This window comes from Neopelma chrysocephalum, unplaced genomic scaffold (assembly GCF_003984885.1).
Source record: "Neopelma chrysocephalum unplaced genomic scaffold, ASM398488v2 Primary Assembly neopelma1_25, whole genome shotgun sequence".
Lineage (NCBI taxonomy): Eukaryota > Metazoa > Chordata > Aves > Passeriformes > Pipridae > Neopelma > Neopelma chrysocephalum.
Genome location: NW_020897694.1, coordinates 37,675,441 through 37,696,367, shown reverse-complemented (window position 1 = coordinate 37,696,367; position 20,927 = coordinate 37,675,441). Strand labels below are relative to the sequence as shown.

Below are 20,927 nucleotides of genomic sequence, written 5' to 3'. Positions count from 1 at the left end.
TGTACAGATCTTTCTAAAAAGGCTGATCTGAGATGATCTCAGTGTGTCCCAGGTCAGAAGCAGCAGCTACAAGGAGATTTTAGGCTAAATATCTTTTTAATGCTATCATCTTTCTCCAGCAAAGTAGAGAAAAAAACTTTCTGTCACTTTTCCTCTCTATGAGTTTTGCAGAGATTTTCAGGGAAGATAGACAGAAAATGCTGGAATTAAGAGTGGGGGGGAAGAGGGAGAAATGGGCACCACTGCTCTAAAACTCTGCAGAAAAACTGCTTGGAAGATATCATGGTTTGCAACTGTATTAATCTTTATATTTCACTTTGCTTTTCAGAAGGTCCATAAAAAGAGGCAGTGGCAGAAACCAAGGGAAGGCCAGTAAAACTATATTGTAAGTTGAGGAAAGCCAGAAAGGACACTTTTCCACCCTGCCTATCTTCTAGTCCCTATGTGGAAACGTGTGGCCTTGGAAAGGGTGTGTGTGAACTCAAGGGAGGAAACCCTTCACCCCTTGTCTTGGATGAAATGAATCAGGACAGAACTTGATCAGCAGTCTCTAAAGTGGTAACTGATTTAAAAAATAAAAAGAAAAAAGAAAATTGCCTATCAGAGATGTTACATTAGATACATTGGATAAAAAATTCTGTTTTTCAGTTTAGGTAATTCATGTCCTAGAGAAAAACAAAGAAAAATTAAAAAACTCTCAAGAGACAATGGGATCTATTCTGTCCTCAAATGCATCGCTTAGTTACAAGTGGGCTCTGAGCCAACTTCTGTGCTCAGCTACATGTGTGCAATTTCCTTTGACTTAGAGCATATATTTTTGTGGTCAGAATCCGGACTTTTTGTGTATTGGAATTCCTGTTATTTATTTTCATTATTTGTATGTTATTATAAGGATCATGACCTCACTTTTTTGAGCTTTGGAAAAACAAGGCTCTCTGTTCTGGTCAATGGAGAGATTACAGTCCAGTAGAACCAGCAGCATGTAAGGGATGGGAGCAGTCTAACCATCAGTCCTCTACATGCTTGTATCTTTCTCAATTACAAATAAGTCTATGTAAATTTTGGTCACCTAGAGAATAAGTTACTTTCTTGAAATGAATAATTTCAGACGCCTGACGAGTTCTCTGTCTGTCTTTCCCATCCCTCCTTGCACCCAGCACAACACTGCTTCCAACCCCAAGTTTGCTGAACTGTAGTCTTCATCCTTAGGGCTGGTTTACCGTGGGAAGGTGCTTGGTCTTGTTTCGAGCACCTGCTTTTAACAGAGTCTACACACCACTGCAGCCAGCTTCTGTTCTCAGCTACACGTGTGGCTTCCTTTGGCTTAGAGTATATATTTTTCTGGGCAGAGACAGTTCTTTTGGAGTATGGCTCTACACAGGCATGGAAGACTATCTGTCTCACCTTTGCCTGGGGCTTGTAAAGAAGATGGCAGAGGACACAGAGTGAAGGAATTTGAAGGAGCAGAAGGTAATGGCTTCAGCTGCTCTGTTCAGAGACCATATCCAGCATCTGACACGACAATGGAAGAAACATGAGGACATTGGTAGGTGGGAATGACACAAATCAGCTCTTCCTCTGAATGCATCTTTGTATACAGAGCTTCACTGTTTAGAGATCAACATGATGAAAGCAAGAAATCAGACGGACTTAAAGACTCATGTCTCTGCGATGGAGATGGAAGAGTAGCGGTAAGACAGAGGATTTTAAGCCCTCAGAAAAGAGCTAAACCAGTGTGTTCAGTCTCTTCTGTGTCCTGAATGCCTGTTTGAATACTGGCAAGTGCAGCTGGGGTTCTGCAGGTTTGAGAGGGAAGAGTTTCAGGGCAAGGAGCAGAGCCAGGGAACGACTGCTCTCTATCCCTTTCCACCCCTGGCGCCTTTCCCGGTGGAAGTCAGAGTGGGAATTAACACACACAGAACTGGTGTTGTTCCAAATCCCCAAGAGGAAAACAACATTTTTTCAAGCTATATGATTCTTGTTTGTAGCTACGTGACACGTTATTTAATGACTGTGAAATACTGCATTGTTCTGATTTTGAAGATGCATACATCTTTGGAGGACCACTCTCATTTTTCTAAATGCTTTTTAAATGCAACATTTACAAACACCTTCATTTTCTTGTTGCTGCTGACTTGCTCATTGACATTTTAAGCTAAACAGCATATGGCTTATAGCTTTGTACAAGCAATTGTATACAATTCATACATTTTCTGGAATTAGAAAGCCTTGGAAACATGATGACAATTTTCAGAACTACAAGTTTATTCTTAAAACTAGGAGATCTGTGAGGTCTATTCTTCATTTTTACAGATTTTTCCAAGTGATCCAAAAAGAGTTTTTCAGGGCATCACAATTTCTTTGCTGCAAAATAACAGAAACAACACAGGTGGATATTTGGATGTTTAGTTCCCACATGTGTTCAATGTGCTTTGTGGTCTTTAGATGGAAGGGTATTACTGGAGTGTAAGGTATTAATTATTGTTATCAGCATCTAAGACATCTCTTGCTGAAGATTTAAATCAGCTTCCCCTGGAAACATAGGAAATAGGATTTAAAAGGACCTCCTGCATCAAGTTCAAAACCCAGCTTTTGTTGTCAACCACATATCACATAATTGGTTTCATGAAGTACTCAAGTTTCATGCTTTAACCAGTGAAGTTTCTTGCTCCCTCTGCTCCTGTTGGAGGGCTGCTACAGGATATCATTCCAGTGCTTCCTTCTAATTTCCCGTTGGAGTTTATTCACCGCCATTTTATAACCATTTGTTTTTATGTCAACATCATCCTTTAAATAGCTCTTCTCCCTCCTTGTATATTTATAGACAACAGTTATGTTCTCTCTCAGACTTTGTTTTGTTTGTGTAAACAAGCAAAGCACTTTTAGTCTCCCATACACCTTGGGGCTTGTCCCGATTTGAATAAATTTTATTGCATATGGGTGCTATAAAATGGGTGACCCAAGCTGTACACTGTCTGACTGTATTCTGTCAGAGCAATGGCATTCAGTGAAAAACAGAAAAAAACCCACCATTTCCAGATAACTCTCCCATATCACACTTTTATTTAGTATAGGCACAACTTATCTAAGGCTCACACTCAACTTTTATTAGTAAGGAAAATAATCCAAATTGTTTAAGTACCCAACTTGTACCTCTTCTTTTAGCCAGCTTCTGAAGCAATGCTATCCACTCAGACTGGGTTCCTAAAACCAGCTTCATTATTTGTTTTCTGAAGCATATCATCTAGAGGCTATACTCCAGGATCTAACCTCATCTCATCTCATTCCTTTCCTTCCCTTTTCTCTGCTTATTATATTATTGGTATTTTTCCCAGCTTTGTGTAATCAGAAAATTTCAATTGAACATATTCCCTTTCTGAAATGTGGTTATTAATGAAAATATGGCCCTACAAAACGATCAGTACTAAGAGCATTATGTGTAGTATTAGATCACTGATCTCTGTCCATCCCAAAAGATCTGTTTTCAGCACAATCAACAGTTACCTCTTCTCCAATCAGTTCCTCACAGTTTTTCCAACTGATCTCTGCTTTCTCTAGTTTAAATAATACCCCTCCCCCTGCAATGCCCTGTAATATCATTTACAGATACCAAGAGGACTGGGATCTATTGTATTTCCTTTCTTTAGAAAAACCTCATTATTTATGAAAGAAAGTTATGAGAGCAGTATGACATGATCTATTTTTGGAAAAACCTGAACTGTTTTAACACATCTCTTGTTTCCTTCAAAATTAATTTTAAAACCTGGCATGCAACGAGACCGCATTATGAATCTAAATAAATGCTGCAACAGTCATGTACTTGGTACAGTAATGGGTTAATTGCTGCAGTGCAGGAGGCTGATAGGGAGCCACAAGAAGGTGCATGCCTTAATGAGGAGCTGGTAAGGAGCCCTGGGGCATGGAATAGGGGCTAATATAAAGGAGAACACAGCAGGAATAGAAAGCTGAGCAACCTAAAAAAAGATACACTTGCTCTTTACTTGTTTAGGCTGCAATTACTGTCTTGCATGATCACTGACAAAACTTAGAAACACTAAAGTCACTCAATGAGATGGATGTGTGCATGGAATATTTCTGTCCCAGACTAAGTTTTCTATGTTTTAAGGATTCACTGGCATTCCCTATTACGTTTTCTCAAAACAACGAGCTACCAGTTAAACTGAAAACTGGAGCACTGCTTTGATGGGTGGACATACTATTCTTACGGTCAGTGCTTTTGATTTCTGGGGAGGGACTCTGTTTCCAGGCTACATTTTATTTAAAAGAACAATTTTTTAAAGACGTCAAGTTCACTCGGTGTAGAGGACAGTCCACCAAATATTGGAAAGGAGTAACTCTAACACATGGATCAGAATAGCTCCGCTGCAAATGCATGCTATGCAATGACACTGATCCACTTTGAGACGCTTTGTTCCAGCTTCCAGGTAAAACTACACCCAGTTGCAATTTCAGATGGGCCAGTAGCATACAGAATATTAACTTTGCCTCAGTATTTTGGACAAAATTAGTTCTTTCTTTCTTGAGGGCTGGCTGGCCAGGGCGATGGAAGATACGAGGATCAAAACCAAAGAAAAGTTGTTCAAATCTCATCAAATGTTTAGCTTGATGTCCGGAATGGTCAATCAATCATTTGATATCTCTCTACTTCATGCATTAATTAAATATCTTTCAGTCATATTTCTTCAATAATCTTTTTTTAAAGTAGATAGTTTTTTTCTTTACACCTGCTGCACAAGTAGTGGGCTTTATAATATGTACTTTCTGTAACTGTAGCAGCACATGGTATCCGGTCTTCACAAATTTCTAATTGCTTGATGTTCCTTTCTAGGATTAATTAATTGTAGTAATAGATCAGTATTACTGTAAATGGAACTGGGAAGAAAGTCAGACTTACTGCATAGAGGTAATCATCTAGGTAAACACTGGAGGTAGCTTCCAAGTCAAATAATAAGATCCTCAAAAGCATGTTTCTATAAATCACAAGTAAATATATAGTCTTTAATAAAACATCTTCAGAGTCCCAGAAAAACATTAAACTGGAACAAAGTAAAGGAGAATTTGCCTAAACATCAGCTCAAGCCTTTTTCTTTACCATTCTTTTGTGCTCATTCTATTCTAATGGATTCCCCCCCCCCCCATTATACCTTTCCTCCTGATCCTTCAGCCTTCTTCATCTTTCTTGCTCTCTTTACAGTAGAAATTGCCATACAGGATCAGACAATAAGTCTTTTGAGTTTAATATTCAATCTCTCTGAAAGAACTAGTGTATACGGTCTCCTCCTTGTCTTTAACAGAGATTGACCTAAAGCCTGAATCTTGTGATTAGTATCCCTCTTACAAAACAGACAACTGTAAGTATTTGGTACTATCTATATAACTATCTTATAGAGTACATGGCCTTGGTGAACAAGGGCAATTATTACCACACTAGGAAGAGGAAATATTTTCTTTTCATGAGTTTCCAAAGACCAGCTTTTACTTTCAGGCAGTATTTCTTTACCCTCATGTAGTGATAGGAGAGCAAGGATGAAAATTCCTTATTGACCCTTCTATTATTTTGGAATTTTTTATCATGTTAGCTCTGGTTTTGTTTCTTTCCTTTATTTTTGAAGTCTACTTCTGTCTGTTGCTAACATTTTTATTGCTGTGTAGCCTTGGTTTCACAGGGTTTGTGCACCAAATACTACATAAGCGCTCAAGAAAGCAACATCTTGCTCTGAGCAAGATGAGACACCAAGGGGTGAGTGAGCAAGAAGTAATGCACTCATTAAGGAACTGTTGTGCTGGAAACACGGCATGCACATGTGGATGTGTGCCTTAAGGTGGGAAGTCCTCCCAGAGAAGCTGCACCAGTTTTACATCACCTCTGGCGATATCCCTTGGCACAGACACATCGGCATGCAGTGCTACTGTGCTGCCTGTCCTGCAGTTCGAGCTGAGTAGCCTGTGGGTGGCAGGGAGAAACAGGGAGCTGGCAGAGCTGCAAGGTCAGTTGGGAATCTCTCATAGCCCAGAGGCAGGTTGCCACACAAGCCCCAGGGACAGCGATCCCTGTGCAATCTGCTCCCTTGCTTGGGAAAACATTTCCTCAGAAGGAGGAGGGAGAGAGCTGCCACGGGCAAACTCTTGGGGGAGGAAGAAACAGGAGGAGTGTACTGTGTGGTTCATTGACTGTATGGGGAGTGTGGGAGAGGGCAATCCCGTAGTAAATAGAAACAGATGGGCAAGTTCACAGGAGAGATTGAAGAATGGAAAAAAAGGCTATCTTTGGGAGGATGGTGGGGACAAAGGCTGGAAGCTCCGAGAAGGTGAAGCATCCTTCCTCTTCAGATGACAGACTTGTCTCTAATACAAAAAATCTGGGAAGGATAGGTCTGCCGTCAGCCCCTTCAAGGTGTCATATACTAATGAGGTAGAAAGAAAGACATGCTTAATTTTCCACTAAGGTGATAGCAGGCAAATTAAGGTTTTTACAGTGGTTTATGCATATCTGATCTCCCTGTTTTGATGGTCTTTCCTCACCATATTCATCCCAAGCTCAACCACATTGTGCCCCATCCTTAAGAAAATAGGGCTTGGTTACAAGAAGTAGAGAATGGTGTAAATGCTGTAGCCCCCATAACCATGAGCTACATGCCAAAAAACTTTAGGAAACTCCAAGTAAACAGTCTACATAAAATTGTGGAAACAGTATCTCTGACTGTTATTGAAGGGAGAATCAGTTCCCACAGAAACATTTACAACACAAAGTGCTACAACATAAATATTATAAAATTATTCTTAAAATTTAATTTGGCTAGGGCAGGTCTGTCTATTAACTTCTGAAAAAGTGATTAAATTGGTACTAATCCATATTTTTGCTATGTTGTTTGTTATCTGTGTATGGACAATTATTTTGACATAGAAGTCTCTTCTATTGATTTTTCTTAAATTATTTCTTTGCCATAAACTATTTTCTGTGCTGCATAATAGGCCAAAAGAGGGACTTGAACACATGACAACAGTAAAATAAAAGCCTGTACCATTAGTTTGAATCACTGTGAAACGTAGAAAAGTTTCTGCAAATTCACCTAAACGAAAACTTATTCCTTCTCATGTGCAGTTGCTATAGAACAGGTACTACTGATCTAGAGGTAGACCTCCAAGTGATCAAATCATCTGTTCTTCAAAACTGCAAGTCTACAACAAGTTGATTGCTCTCTTGTAGGCTAAAGATGGGAAAAGTTGGATATGCTGTTAGGGGTAATGTTCAAATGAGAAAGTAGTGTGCATATATATTGCCTTAAATCCCATGCCATCAAAAAACTGCTGAGACCTCTGATTCTCATGATGATACCTTTGGGAGATGTAGGCATCTTGAAAACAATGCTGCATGTCACAGTGAGTCTCTAACAGCAAGTGAATCAAAGCACTGTATTGCAAGAGTAACAGAAGAAATAATTCATGTAGTTGATAATTTCCATTTCCATTTAACAAACAATTTGTTACCCAGATACAATTGTGGCTGGGAAGATTCCATAACCTTAAATTAGGGATGATACAGTAATTTTAGAGATGCATTTTAAACATCAATTAAGGGAACTCACTGTAATACTGAGACGTAAATATATCTGCATGAAAATCAGGGGAAATAGGGAATTAATCTTAATTGACACTTTATTTTAAAACAAAAAACAAAAATTGTAAAACTTTATCCAAATACAGATACTTTCACCCAGGACGTAGAAGATTAATCAAGTTCCTTATGATGAAAATTTTCTTTTTATTATCATTATTTTCTATTATTTACATTGTGAAATGCCTTCAGGCCCTGAACTAGGAGTCAGGTTGTGTTATAATGGATATTGAGCATGTAATAAAAAGACAGCCTTCCTGCCCAAAAGGTTCTTGAGCTAAATTTATGTCTATATTGTAGTCAGAAGACAGAAGTTACTGCACATAGGATGGAGATACTGCAGTCAGTTCTAAGTTAGGCAGCTTGGTAACCTAGCCTCAGGAACACAGGCTCAGTGAGGGCTAGTTAGCCTTCTGTCTCAGTAGATTTTGCAAAGGTGGCAGAGAAAAAAGCAAAAAGTGAATCTTGAGAAGAAGAAAATAGACTAAAGAGAGAGGAAAGTTAGTAATGTCATCAGATTTTGCATGTAAACAAATGGCTCAGAAACACATACAGGGTTGTGAGGTTACTCCAGAAAGAAGGAAAGTTAGAGGTAAATATAGAGTTTGGAATTACACCCAGTCTAATAGCAAAATCCCTGCTGGTGGGTAGTTGTGCAAATTTACCTGCCATCTTTGTTGTATACAAACTGCTTCTGGTGGTGGAACACACAGCTAGCATCCCTCAATGGCACTAGGGATTAATTAAGCATAATGTCTTTTGGAAAGTAGCAGCATTTTCTTGGAAGGCAAAAAGGGGAAGCTAAAAGTTTTGCTGCGTAACTGAGTTTTATTATGAAATGTTACCATACAGTGAATTCTTGTTGCCTCATTACTCTTAAACCTTTATTAAAAATAACTTTTTAAGTGTATTACCTAATTGTTTAATTTGATGATCTTACTGCACAATTCCATAACATGTTTGGTCTCACCTAGATGAGACAGCATTAGTACTTACAAGTCAGGAATGTGAAAGTTAAGGTTGAATGGACCATTTTCCCTCCTTTCTGCAAACACCTTGTGATGCAGTCTAATTATATTGCTGTTTCTCTGTTTTGACATTTTACAGATCCTCAAATAAACCACTTAACCTGTGACATTAGTGTGTCCATAAGTCAAAAGCCATTACATGATGTTGTTTTGTAGTTTTATTCAAGATCCAAACATCAGAGAACACTTGAATAAAACATAGGACATTTTTAAGGTGAAGTCTTTAAGGTAAAATCTTACAAATCTTAGGAAAAAGTCTGTGGCTAAAAAGTTAAAAAAAAGAATTTTCAACTTAGCATGAATGGTAACTCATTTTCAAGTGCATATATAGGGCTTATTTGACAATAGGTAGATTAAAGTTAGGTACACATAGACAATTTTTTAAATTTAATTTGTTGGCCTGTTGTATTCAAGTGCCAGAATAAGTTTCAACAATTTTTCATTGCGTTTTTTTTTTAATGGGACATTTCATTCAAACTGGTATTTGAATTTATACTGACTGAAAAATTAGATTAATTAAATATGGAAATAAGGTGAAGCATGGAGAATTCAGCCCTGTTTCAAAAGCTGAAGAACATGTTGAAATCATGAGTTATAAAGAGAAGGAACCTACATATTTACAACAACTGTTCCATAGTGTCAGTACATTCTCTTCTATAAGATTTCCTTGTGACTTCTGTTGTGAGGCTTTTGACTTTATGTACCTCTGACTAATTTACCTTTCACAGGACTGGGCACTCCCAAGCTGTAATGTACTTCACAGGGAAAATATATGTGAATAACAGGAACAAAAATGATGCTACGAGAGGCTCCAAGCTTTTCAGACCCTCCAGAAAAATTATGTGTGAACACATCAGGTAAAATTTTAGTGTCACTGACACAGATGAAAATTCTGTTGTGGCATTTCATGAGTCTAAAAGTTCATATACAGTTCATAATTCAGTGTATACAGGTGCCTAGGAAATTACAGCCTTGCAGGGCTTTTCTAGGTAAGGCTTAGCTGTCTGTTCTGTATCTCCTTCAGTAGTGATACCACTGATGAATTTAAAATCATTTATTCAGCAATTATTCTCAGGCTACTTCTGTAATTTACCACAAAGTAGGAAAATTGCCTGGCTAGAGTCCTGACTATATCACTTGGTGAAGTGGAGGGAACAGGAGAGAGGGAAACAAAGAGAAGGCAGTTCTGCTAAGGAAAATCACTATTAATCTCTATATCCATTTCCTCTTTTATATCCAAGCAAAATATGAAAAGTTTTCTTCATATTCAGTGGACCAATCCACCTTTCTCCTAGTTCTTTTACAATTAACAGATTTATATAGGCTGGGTTAACCTGTCCTAGTTACTAGCATGGTACTTATGCCTTGATTTTACATTAATTGCTACCACATTTCATTAAATAAATGAAGATATAACTTTACTACATCAATAGAAATATTTCTATATTTATACTATAAAACTGTAGAAGTCAACCTAACCTAATATAACAGGTTTCCTCAAGAAATTTTTTTTTTTTTTTTGGTAAATTAATAGTAGGTTGACGGACATATCTTTCTGATAGAAGAGACATTTACACAAGTACAATGCAGGAGTTGATAATAATGAGAATTTTTTAAGTCTGTTTATTGTACTGTTTCGGAGAAGCTTATATTAAGTGATGAAGCCATTGGTCTTACAACTTCCTCTTATATGAGGACAAAATTACACGCTAATTTTTTAGTGTCTTTCAGACATGTTAATCCTTTCCTACCAATCTTGCTTAGTATTCACATTAAAGTAGTTCCTAGTGTTCCCAGTCACGGACACCATTGTGATAGATGGGATAGAAAATACAGAAAAAAATACAGAAGCTCATTCTGCAAAAGCTTGAAAGCAATACAGAAATTCATTCTTCATGAGCTTGAATTCTATGCATAAGATAGGCAATGGCAGTCAAAGAGACAGACAACTGAGGCCATATCAGAAACAGGTAATACTGGTCAGTATCACAGGTAGTGTTCATAAGGGGTTGAGGAGTAACTATAAGTTGCTGTGGCTCAAGCTGAAACAAATATGGTTTCAGTAATAACTGATATTCAAATCGAAAACAAATAGCAAAGTATGTGAGCATTATAAGTCTATAATCCATAAAGGGTTCAGGTGATCCCATGATGGACAGCTCAGCTTTGTACAGATAGTCACCCTGATGGATACCAGCACTCTTGCTGCACCTAATAGAAATTACCTGGAATCTGTCCAGGCATACTCAGTTCTGGCCTGTGCCAGTGAAATGTTTGGGTTTTATTTTTTTCCCTGTTTTCCCTTAATAGAACCTGTCAATGGAATTATAGCCTTTTATACTAGCTACCACTAGTAATACCAACTCCACTCCACTGCGTACTACACATGCTTCCTTTGACACCAATCTTTATGTACCTCAGGCTTTTGAAAACCTCCTGCTAGTAAGCTCATATCTCCCAAACCTTGATGGTTCAGACAAAGAATCTGTTATAACTCTTCCCTCCTTCGTGTTTGGTGGACTTGCTATTCTATATGAAGTCATACCTAAACTACAGGGCGTTTTCACAGGGATTAGATATTGAACAGAGCATCTCACAAACTATGCAGTGTCTCTTAGAAATTTGAAGAAGAGAGCTCTGTGAAACCTTTTTAAGGGACCCTTGCATCATAGAAAACTGGTGTTGGATGAAATTTGAGACAACTCTGAGATTTGTAAACATCTCTGAGAAGATGCACACCGGCATGCAAGATTCAGGCAAAGTTTCAGCAGTGTGTGAGAAGGTTCCCCATTGCCCAGCAAGCTTGTAGGAAACCTCAGTCCCCAGAGGACCTTTCTCAAGCAACATGAGAATAAGTTTCTCTCTTCTTGACCATCCCCAATGGAGAGAGGTTTTTAAACACAGGGCTTTTTTGCAGAAGGATAGAAATGGAAATCCTGACGAGCGTCCATGCCTAAGTTTTGGCACTTGACAATACATGGAGGGCAACAGTCCCTCATCAGGGTGATCTGAAGCAGTAGCCATTAACAACCCAAACAGCTTAAGGAGACAAATCTGAGTAAATATGTGGCTAAATTTAGGTAGTGTATATACTGCATACCATATGTTTCAGACTTCCTTCCCCACAGAATTAGTGATAAATAAACTCCTACCTCTTGTTCCTAGTGGAGATGACATGAAATGTTAAAATATTAGGTGAGGGGTGTCAGAGGATGGGAGAGAGCTGTGAGTTAATTAACTGGAATGTCTATGAGAGCTGTGCCTGGAGGCCGCTGCCAGGACTGGCAACTCAGTGTGCAGAGCACTGTACAAACACATAGGAGGAAACAGCCATCAGCCCAAAGAATCTGCTGTCCAAATAGACAAGAAGGATGAGAAGAACAGAGAAACGTGGAAGAGTATGCTGTTTCTGAGATTTGCTTCAGTTGTCTACTCCCATAATCAGTAAATCCTGAGGAAAAAACCCAAACAATGCTTTAATTCAGCCAGAGTCCTCAGCAGATACTTGTCAGTGCAGTTCCAAAATTTTTCCAACAGCCATCAGGGAGCAAACTCTTTTAATGAGAGGATGCTGACTACCTCATCATGTTTCTAAGTTCCCAGACTACACAGTTATCAGTTAGCCTGGCAGAAACTGTAATTCTGACGTCAGTGCTACCACCGATTACCATTTTGTAGGTAGGAAAGAAGCTTAAATTGCCAATAATAGTTGTGAAAGAGTTAATGAATAGAGAGTAGAAGGCAGGCAGAGAGATTAAGTGAAGAATTACACAAACTATAAATTGCCTAATTTTATTATTTTACATATTCCTTTTCTGGTGAAAGTGGGATATTATACAAAACAGGCCAAAATGGGATATAGAAAGTGACTTAATCTGAGGTAAAATAGTAGGTGCACAGGAATTAGTAGTATAGTAATCAAAATAAAACATCTTAAAAGAAAAAGTATAAATTAAAACAGTTTTAGCTTTTGAGAAAGGGAATCCCATTGTATAATTAGATCATGAACTAAGACGTTTCACCACTGCGAATTCATACTGTGTGCTATTTAAGTGCCACCTCTTGATTCCTCTACTGCAACTTCTAATAGCAAACCTTGTTCTGTTTCTCTTTGTGCAAACCCAATCACATCACATCAAATTATACAACTAATTAACACAAACACCTTAAAAAATTGCATATTATTTTGGCAAGCCAAATTAACGTCAGTCCCCCGAAACCACGTTTAGTAATTCCCTCTGACTGTAGTAATGCCTACTACTGAGAGAAGGGCTAATCAGCTACAGGCTGTCCTGCTGATGAGCTGAACCAAGTAACCAAATGTTTCTGCCTTTTAGGTAATGGAAATGTCATGCATGTTTTTCTCTCCACCTAGGTGAAGAACTGATTCTGCCATGGCCATGGTCTAGATAGCTCTATGATGCTGCTTCTGACAGGTCCTGCTGGTTAATTCTGAGCAGACAGGCACAGCCTTGCTAAAGGTGCTCTGGTTTAAGCCAGTTAATCCTGCCCATCAAGGCAGCTTGCTGCTGAGGCTTTCTCACTCAGGATATGGATAGCAAAGAGAAAGTTGATGAGCATCACTGTGGAAAAAAATATTTCCATCATGTTGTACTGTATGTAAAACCTGGGCAAAGTATGGTTTTTTATGTATTGGTAAGAGTTCCCACTGCTATTAAATTACTTAATGAGATGTCTATTGCAATTAAAAGAATCATAACATTTATATTAACATTTTAAAGCTTGCTTATTTCAAGAGTGTCAGTTTACATGAGTCTAAATAAACAATAATGAACATAGTTAAGTATTCCATATTAAAACTGAATACTGTGTAACTGTCTAATAAAATCTTAATATTTAACTACACTGTATGACTTACAGGGCAGCATAAAAGCTTCACATTTAGATGTATCCCATCCTGAATCTCAAATAATGGACTTAGTATTAAATATGAATACAAAATAAAAAATGCATTTATATGTAATCTTACAAAATATATTTACATTATATATTTATTTAAAAAGCTTAAAGTGTAATTTGATGGATGATACAGTCATTTTCAGAAACAGTAAGCCATAATTTAAAGACACTGTGTAATTATTTAGCAGCAGTATTTTCTAAGTTTAGCTGACTTGTGCTTCTTGTGCTGGATGCTAGTGCTAGATTGAAAAACTGTGTATCAGTAAGCCCTACTATTCCAGATGCTTACCTAGTGCAGGAAAAAGATATGTGGTACATTTAAAATACTACTTGAGGAAGAAGGGAATTAGATCTATTCATGCAGATTTAGTTTGAAAAATGCTGTGACTGTATTAATTTCGGACCCCACCCTCTGCAGCTAAGTATATTCTTTATTTTGCTTTTCAATAAATCTGCAGTAGCATATACAGACTTTATGCCAAAGTTAGTCTTTTTATATTTTAAATTTCCTTAACATGCTCATTGCTGTATTAACATCTGTTCTGAAACTCCCACCACCACAGCAAGGATGCATCAATTAACATCAGTTTGGAAATGACAGATATTCAGTCAAGGAGGAATAAAATTCTACAGCAATTTTTGCCAGCAAAATCTCATCATGTGTGCAAAGATGCAGCGTACTGGTAGCACCAGTTTGATATTTGAGGTGATGGATCACTGAAAGAATGAGGTTTGCCTCTCATGAAAGGAGACATGCATGAGCTTTTAATTGTAAATTCAAAGATAAGGCCACTGAACTGAGAGTGACCTGGCTCTAGTCCCAGAAACTTGTGTTTCACTACGTTTAGTTTCTACAGCAGAAAAATCTAACAGTGTGAGAGGCAGTCTTTCAGACAGCTAGACTCACTTACTAGTGAAAAAAATATTGGAAAACTGAAATTTACCCAGGATGCTGTGGGTTACTAGAGTGGACCATAGACTACCTGACACCTGGTCATCCTATATAACTTAATATGCAGGCTGGTTACTAAAACAGTGGAGCTTTCTGGCTGGATTTCAGGACTGTCTCCAAGAATGGTGGAGTTGAAAAATCCTGCTATTTGATAATAAAAAAGTACAGTGTTATGCAAAGATCCATGTCCAAGAAGCAAGAAAATAACCTTTAATCATCTTATCAACTGCACATTTCTTCCAGCAGCTTCCTTTGCTTTTGCATACTATGACTTTACAAACTAGAGTTTCATTGTGTGTTGTTGAGAAATCAGTGGAAAATGAAGATTGAAAAATAATGTATGCACTATTATTACGTTGCTTTCTTCGACAAAAAAGAAATAAATTCTTAAAAAGCAAAGAGAGATAGAGAAATGAAACTGAACATAAAATAATTTTTTAAATTTTTATTTGGAATATAAGCAATTCAGCTGGAAATTAATTGGAGATTTTAGGAGTATGAACATTTTCAGTGAAACATTTCCCTTTCAAAAGCGAAACTGCTGGTCTTTTAGTGAGGAAAAGGTTACTTTCATAAAGTGTTTTCTATTGATCTTATCAACATCTCTGTGATGGAATGGCAAGAATCGAACAAAGGTTGCTGAACTGTGAAGAACTTTGGCTTGGATCAAATAATTTTGGGGCCAAGACTAGCTGTCATAAGGAGTGAGGGTCATTTGTGGTGGAGCCAATGGTAGTGTATATATATATATTTATATTTATTTATGCATATATATACACAGACAGAGAAAAAGAGGAATGGTGTAATATTATCAGACAGTTTTAGAAACATGGGAAATTAAATATGTATTTGGAGAGAGTATAATTGAATGTTCTTCATTGTCTTGTGGATTCCACAAAATGAAGAAGATTTTGTTTCCTTGCAGAAGCATTTCCCTGTACACTGGTTTGTGCCAAATAGAAAGAAAGAAAAATCACCTTGAACAGTTCAAATTAAAAGCAATAATCCCAGAAAAAAGTCTGCCATGACAATCACAGGATCACACCAACGTAACTTTGGTCTTTGTGCTTTTTACTTAGCAAAAGGTCTTTGGACCTCATGTATCCTGCTTTGCAGATCTAGATTTTCTGTTAGTGTAAAGTTGGAGAAGGAATAATAAAATTTTGTCCTAAATACATCCATGAGACCCAGTCTTATTTGGCACAGTTGTGTTCTGACCAAAACCTTCAATTACCAAAGTATATAACCCAGGCTTTTGGGTAAAGTCTGGAGAAAAAGCGTGGGGATGATCTGTCCCCCTGCAGAACTGGGAATGAAGTCAGACTTCTGAGCTATAGGTGTTTGTTCACATGTTGCTAGCTTCTCTCTGACCAACTTTCTATCATATACTATCTGTTCAACTTTCTATCTGTACTCACCAGTATCATAAACTTTTCTGTAAGGCTACTTACCTGGGTAGCAAAAATAAATAAAGAACTACTCACAACAAAGATAATGTAGAGAAAGAACAACAGCTGAGAAAAACAGTTCTTGGAGAAAGCAAAATTATCTAGGATATCTGTTACTTCCTGAAAGTTCTCACAAGTTTATCCACCATTCTGAATGTCTTCTAGCATGAAGGAATCCTGTGGCATTCAGGATCACAAGAATGTGAAGTTGTATCACACTGGAAGTCCATTTGGTCTGCTGTCCTGTGAACAATGATCAAAGCCACACACTTCAAAGGAAGGTGCAATGAAGTATGAACAAGACACTTATGGAAATATACAGCTTTTGATTCTTCTTTCTTATTCCAGACAACCAGTGAATGGCTGCTTCTTTGCAGCTAGGGAATTCCTGCCTCTTCTAACTTTAAAATTGTTTTAGTATCATTATGTACCTTCTTTTCACATAAAAAACTTCCCACTTCATTTCAATGAAATTGACATAAAGTGTAATCTTTTTGCATTAATTTCTCCCTATTTTATCGATATTGTGTGATTAACTTTCCATATTCATATTCACCCATCTCAGTGGATAAAATACTCTTTTTGGTAGTCCAGTAGCCTTTGAAAGACTTAGGTGAGCAAGTTATAACAATCTGTTCAAAGAATTTCATCCCCTTTGCTCTTTGCAATGCAAAAGCTTCAAAGGTCAGTTCAGATAGACGTCGCACACTGCAGAGGTATTAATTATGTAAACTCGTGGATACATTTCTCATGGGAGCATATGAGCATATGAGCAGCTTTAAGATATATTTGCTGTGTGTGTATGTTTATTCCTTAATAATTGAGCAAGATGATGAAAACTCTGGTGGAGAATGTAGTTGCTAGAAATGGATCATCAGTATCCTGAGAAAATCAGAAAGTATTTTGACAGACTTGATACAGTAGGGTAATTCTTTCCCTTTATCCAGTTATTCCAAGGATAACAAGCTGTGTTGAATTTTTTCAAGGAGGAAAAAAAGTTTTTCTGCTTTGGGCACACAAGCTCTACTAAATATTTTGGAGGAAAATGTTTTTCCTTCTGTGCTTGCAATGCAGCTAAGGATAAAAAAAGAAGAAATACTTCCCTGACAAAACCTTCAGACCATCTTTCTGGAGAGTTCTTATTTGATGGCAAGAATGCAAGAGAGTCTAAGTACTAAATACACCTGAATTTAAAAATTGTTCTTGGTTTCAAGTGTGTGGATGACATTGACTGGCATATGGTGTTTTCCTTACTGAGGATAAGACCAAATAGTGTCCTGACTAGTGCACCACTGGAATGTTGATTTTTGGGTGCGATAAGGTTTGCTAGGGGTTTGTAAATTTCTTAAAGGGAAAAATTTGTAATCTGATATTGATTATTGGGGTTTTTTTTATGTTTGGGGCTTGAAAAAGAGCTATATTCTCCTTCGAGTTTAGCAGGTGTTTCAAGTGTCAACAAGGGCACAAATGAAAAGCCATGGAGTCAGTCAGATTTTGTACTGGAGTATATGCCATAACAATAATAACAAAGGGAATTGGAAAGCCACCGAAATAAAAGACTGTGATCCAGTTTAGCTCCACACATCGTAATGCATTATCAAGCAGTTATTTCTCCCAGTTAATCATTAAATGCAGTCCTACATTCTTAAAAACTAATGTGAGGAACACTCTTTGAACAGAGAATAAAAGTACACACAGTGGATATGTGAGTAAGAAACATGTGCACCAACAAAATAACAACCCTCTGTTCTGTATAGCTCTATATTCTTTCACAACTAGGTTGTTTCATTAATAATTCCAGAGCATTAGTATGTATTGTGTTATTCTGTACAGCTTGTTGTACAGAAACAATTCAATAAATGAAAAGTCTGAATTCCAAGTATTATTATTATTATTATTATTATTATTTTTGTTCAAATTTCCTTTGTGGTGCAAAATTCTTTTGATTGCTTCAGACCTACAACAATCCCCTGTTGTTTATCATAAATAACAAGTTGTTTTATTTCTCCAGGCTTGCAAGTTTTATTTCCTTCTGTTACTATAATTTCTATTCATTTTTAATATGAACACATTTTCCTACAGAAGTAGTCTTGTATCTAACTGTACCTCGTGATTTTTTTGGCTGTGAAAAGTATTCTAGTTGATGAGAAAAGGGTGAAAATCATTCCACCCCCTCACCAGAGTGAACTAAACTTTCTAAGGACATATTTTTTCCCCTTTATGAAAGGGAATAGGTAATGGCTTCAATTCTGACTGCCCACTTTCTAGATATATTTTTATATTGAATTCAGAAACAAGTTAGTGGTGGTGCCATTAACTTTATTTCTGATAGAATTCTTATTGTGTAAACTTGATCCAGTAGTGTCAATAACAATATGGTCTTTGTACAAAAAATGCTACTTAAAACACCAATGTTGATGTTGATTTTACCACAATCACCAGTTTTGCAAAATCTTTGAAAACTGTACAGTCTTTTTCTGAACTGATCTTTTCTATAATGGGTGAGGAGAGGGAATTATGGCCTCCATGATAAATTATCTCATATTTTTATCTATCTTTCTTCTCTACTGAGAACTTTGCATATTTTTCATACATAAGGTTGAATAACAGAGATGTCTGACACCAATTTTTAAAAGTGCTCTTTTAGTCACCTTTTTTTTTTTTCCACAATCAGAACCCTCTAGAGCCCATAGTCAAGGACTCACTGGTTTTACGAAATCAGACAGACTGGATCATACTGCTTTTCTGTTCTCTGTACCATTCTCACTAACACAAGAGAGTACACGTGATTTACTTCAATGAACTCTGACTCCCATAGTTTTTCAGTGTCCCCCCTGAAACTCCTAACAAAGATGTGATCAATCGTTTTGGTCTTCATTCAACTAGAAAAATGTGCTAAGAGGTACTATAAGACGACCAGAGCTTGTATTTCTGCCAAACAGACTGATAATTTTGTATAACCAATTTATACAGTTTTTCTAAAGGAGATACAGCTAATAGCATGCCTCTAGTAAGAGTCTATTGACATTTTAACTGCTGAAGATCTATTTTAAACCTACAGAATCTAAATATATTGGGGGCAGGGGAGCTGAAGTATTACATCTGCCATTTCTTGTGGTTGAGAATCCCTCTCCCACAACCACAGGGGCAGCCTTCACATTCAGTAAGGGTGAATTCACAGACTATATCTTTAATTTGCCAACTCTCTGCAATGCATATCTAAGATGCATCTTTCTCACTGACTCCATCACTTACAACTCACCTTAACTTTTATCTGGAGAATTGCATTTTTTTCCTTTCAAGCACTGGTGGCTGCTATTGTTTCCTGCTTTTATCTGTTGAAAATATAACACCAACAACCACTTTCTGACCTTGCCTTAGGTCCTTCTAGTGGGTTTCCTTTCCGCGTCACACTGAACATTATGCTTCTCATCTTGACTTAGCTTATCAGTACTTCATGATGTTGCTTCTGTGAGAGCCTCTGGCAGACATCCACCATGTGCTGGTTAAAGTTCAGATGGAATATCAGTGGTGCCCTCCTCTGGGAGATGACCCTCATCAACAATTCTAAAAGCCACTTCATTATCTTCTTTCAAATCTTTAAATCTCTCCATCTAACTGCTTGGGACCTAAGGAGAGCTTTGTCCTACTTATGTGGATTTCTTCACCTGAACTAATTTTCCGTTATCTTCAGTGGAAAACAATACACTTTTTATGGTGTAACTCATCTGACTTAGGTATCTATTATGGGGTGATATGAGTCTCACTTTATAAGTGATTATTTCTTCTTAGTGATTGCCAGCAGAACACAATAAAACCAGCTCAGATGCAAAGAGTTTTACAGCTATTCCAACTAGCCTACCTAGTTATCTAACAACGAGTGGGTATAGACTATATCTATACTCTATAGATTGAAATGCTCAAATTCAGGTGCTTACAGTGTAGGTGTCTACATGCGATGTAGGATCTCCACTATATCAATGGAGATCTAGCTAGTACATGTGATGGAGCCTGGAGGACAATTTAGCTGAGCCGGATCCAAATCCTTCCCCAAGACTGTGGCAGAAAACTCTGGTCATCTAATTGGTAGGTTGCTGGCCTATACTTTGTTTCATATTGCAATCAATGAACCTACCATGATTACCTCAGTGAATTCTAACACTGAATCTGTGGAGTCAGTTAATGGAACTGCTTCTATTGAATAATCAGATATTTCTTTGATCTTGATGAATTTGGATTATTTGCAGTATAAAAAATATGAAAAGTATGAGCTTTAATGCGTACAGAGTACTTTTAGAGACTCATAAGGGCAGTTCGCAGTGGGAACACTTTTCCTGGGAGTAACATCCTAGAGAGATATTATGAACTTGAATTTAAACTGACTTGTTCTGCAAGAAGAAAAAAAATATTGGTTAAATTGAATGGTGCACCACTTTCACTCTTGTGTGAAGTTAAAGAGACAAACTTTGTGCTAAGAAAAGTATATTAAATCCTAATGCTAGTTAATCCAACTTCCCCTGTTGCACACAAAAGAAATGTTGTTACCACCCACGCTCCTGCTTGTGCCTGGCACGAGCTCCCATAAGTTCCAGGATATAAATCTAGATAAAGATGTCCAAAAAGGAATCATTTAGAGAGAAATACACCAAATAGCTTTTCCTTTGGACAAATAATACCTTTCAAGGAACTAGTGAAGAAGTTACACCCTTTTTCTTGTATCATATGTGATAAAGTCATAACTTCATATTCATTTATTTTTCCCAAACAAGCATGACACCCATCCATGAGCTTGAAAACTATAGTCCTTGAACTGTGTTACTTTCCTAAACTTTTCCCATCTCCTTTAAATAGGCTATATTTTTTTTCCTCTCCTGCTAGATTTTGGAGACCATCACTGATATTCTTTTGATGAAAGCAGGTTGGGTATTTTGGTCCCTGGGCTT

General features: G+C 37.3%; 1 long non-coding RNA gene across 1 annotated transcript in view; it reads right to left on the bottom strand.

Annotated features, from left to right (window-relative positions):
* LOC113963635 overlaps window positions 1-20,927 on the bottom strand; it is a 122,136-nt gene that overhangs the window by 5,817 nt on the left and 95,392 nt on the right. The window lies entirely within an intron of this gene.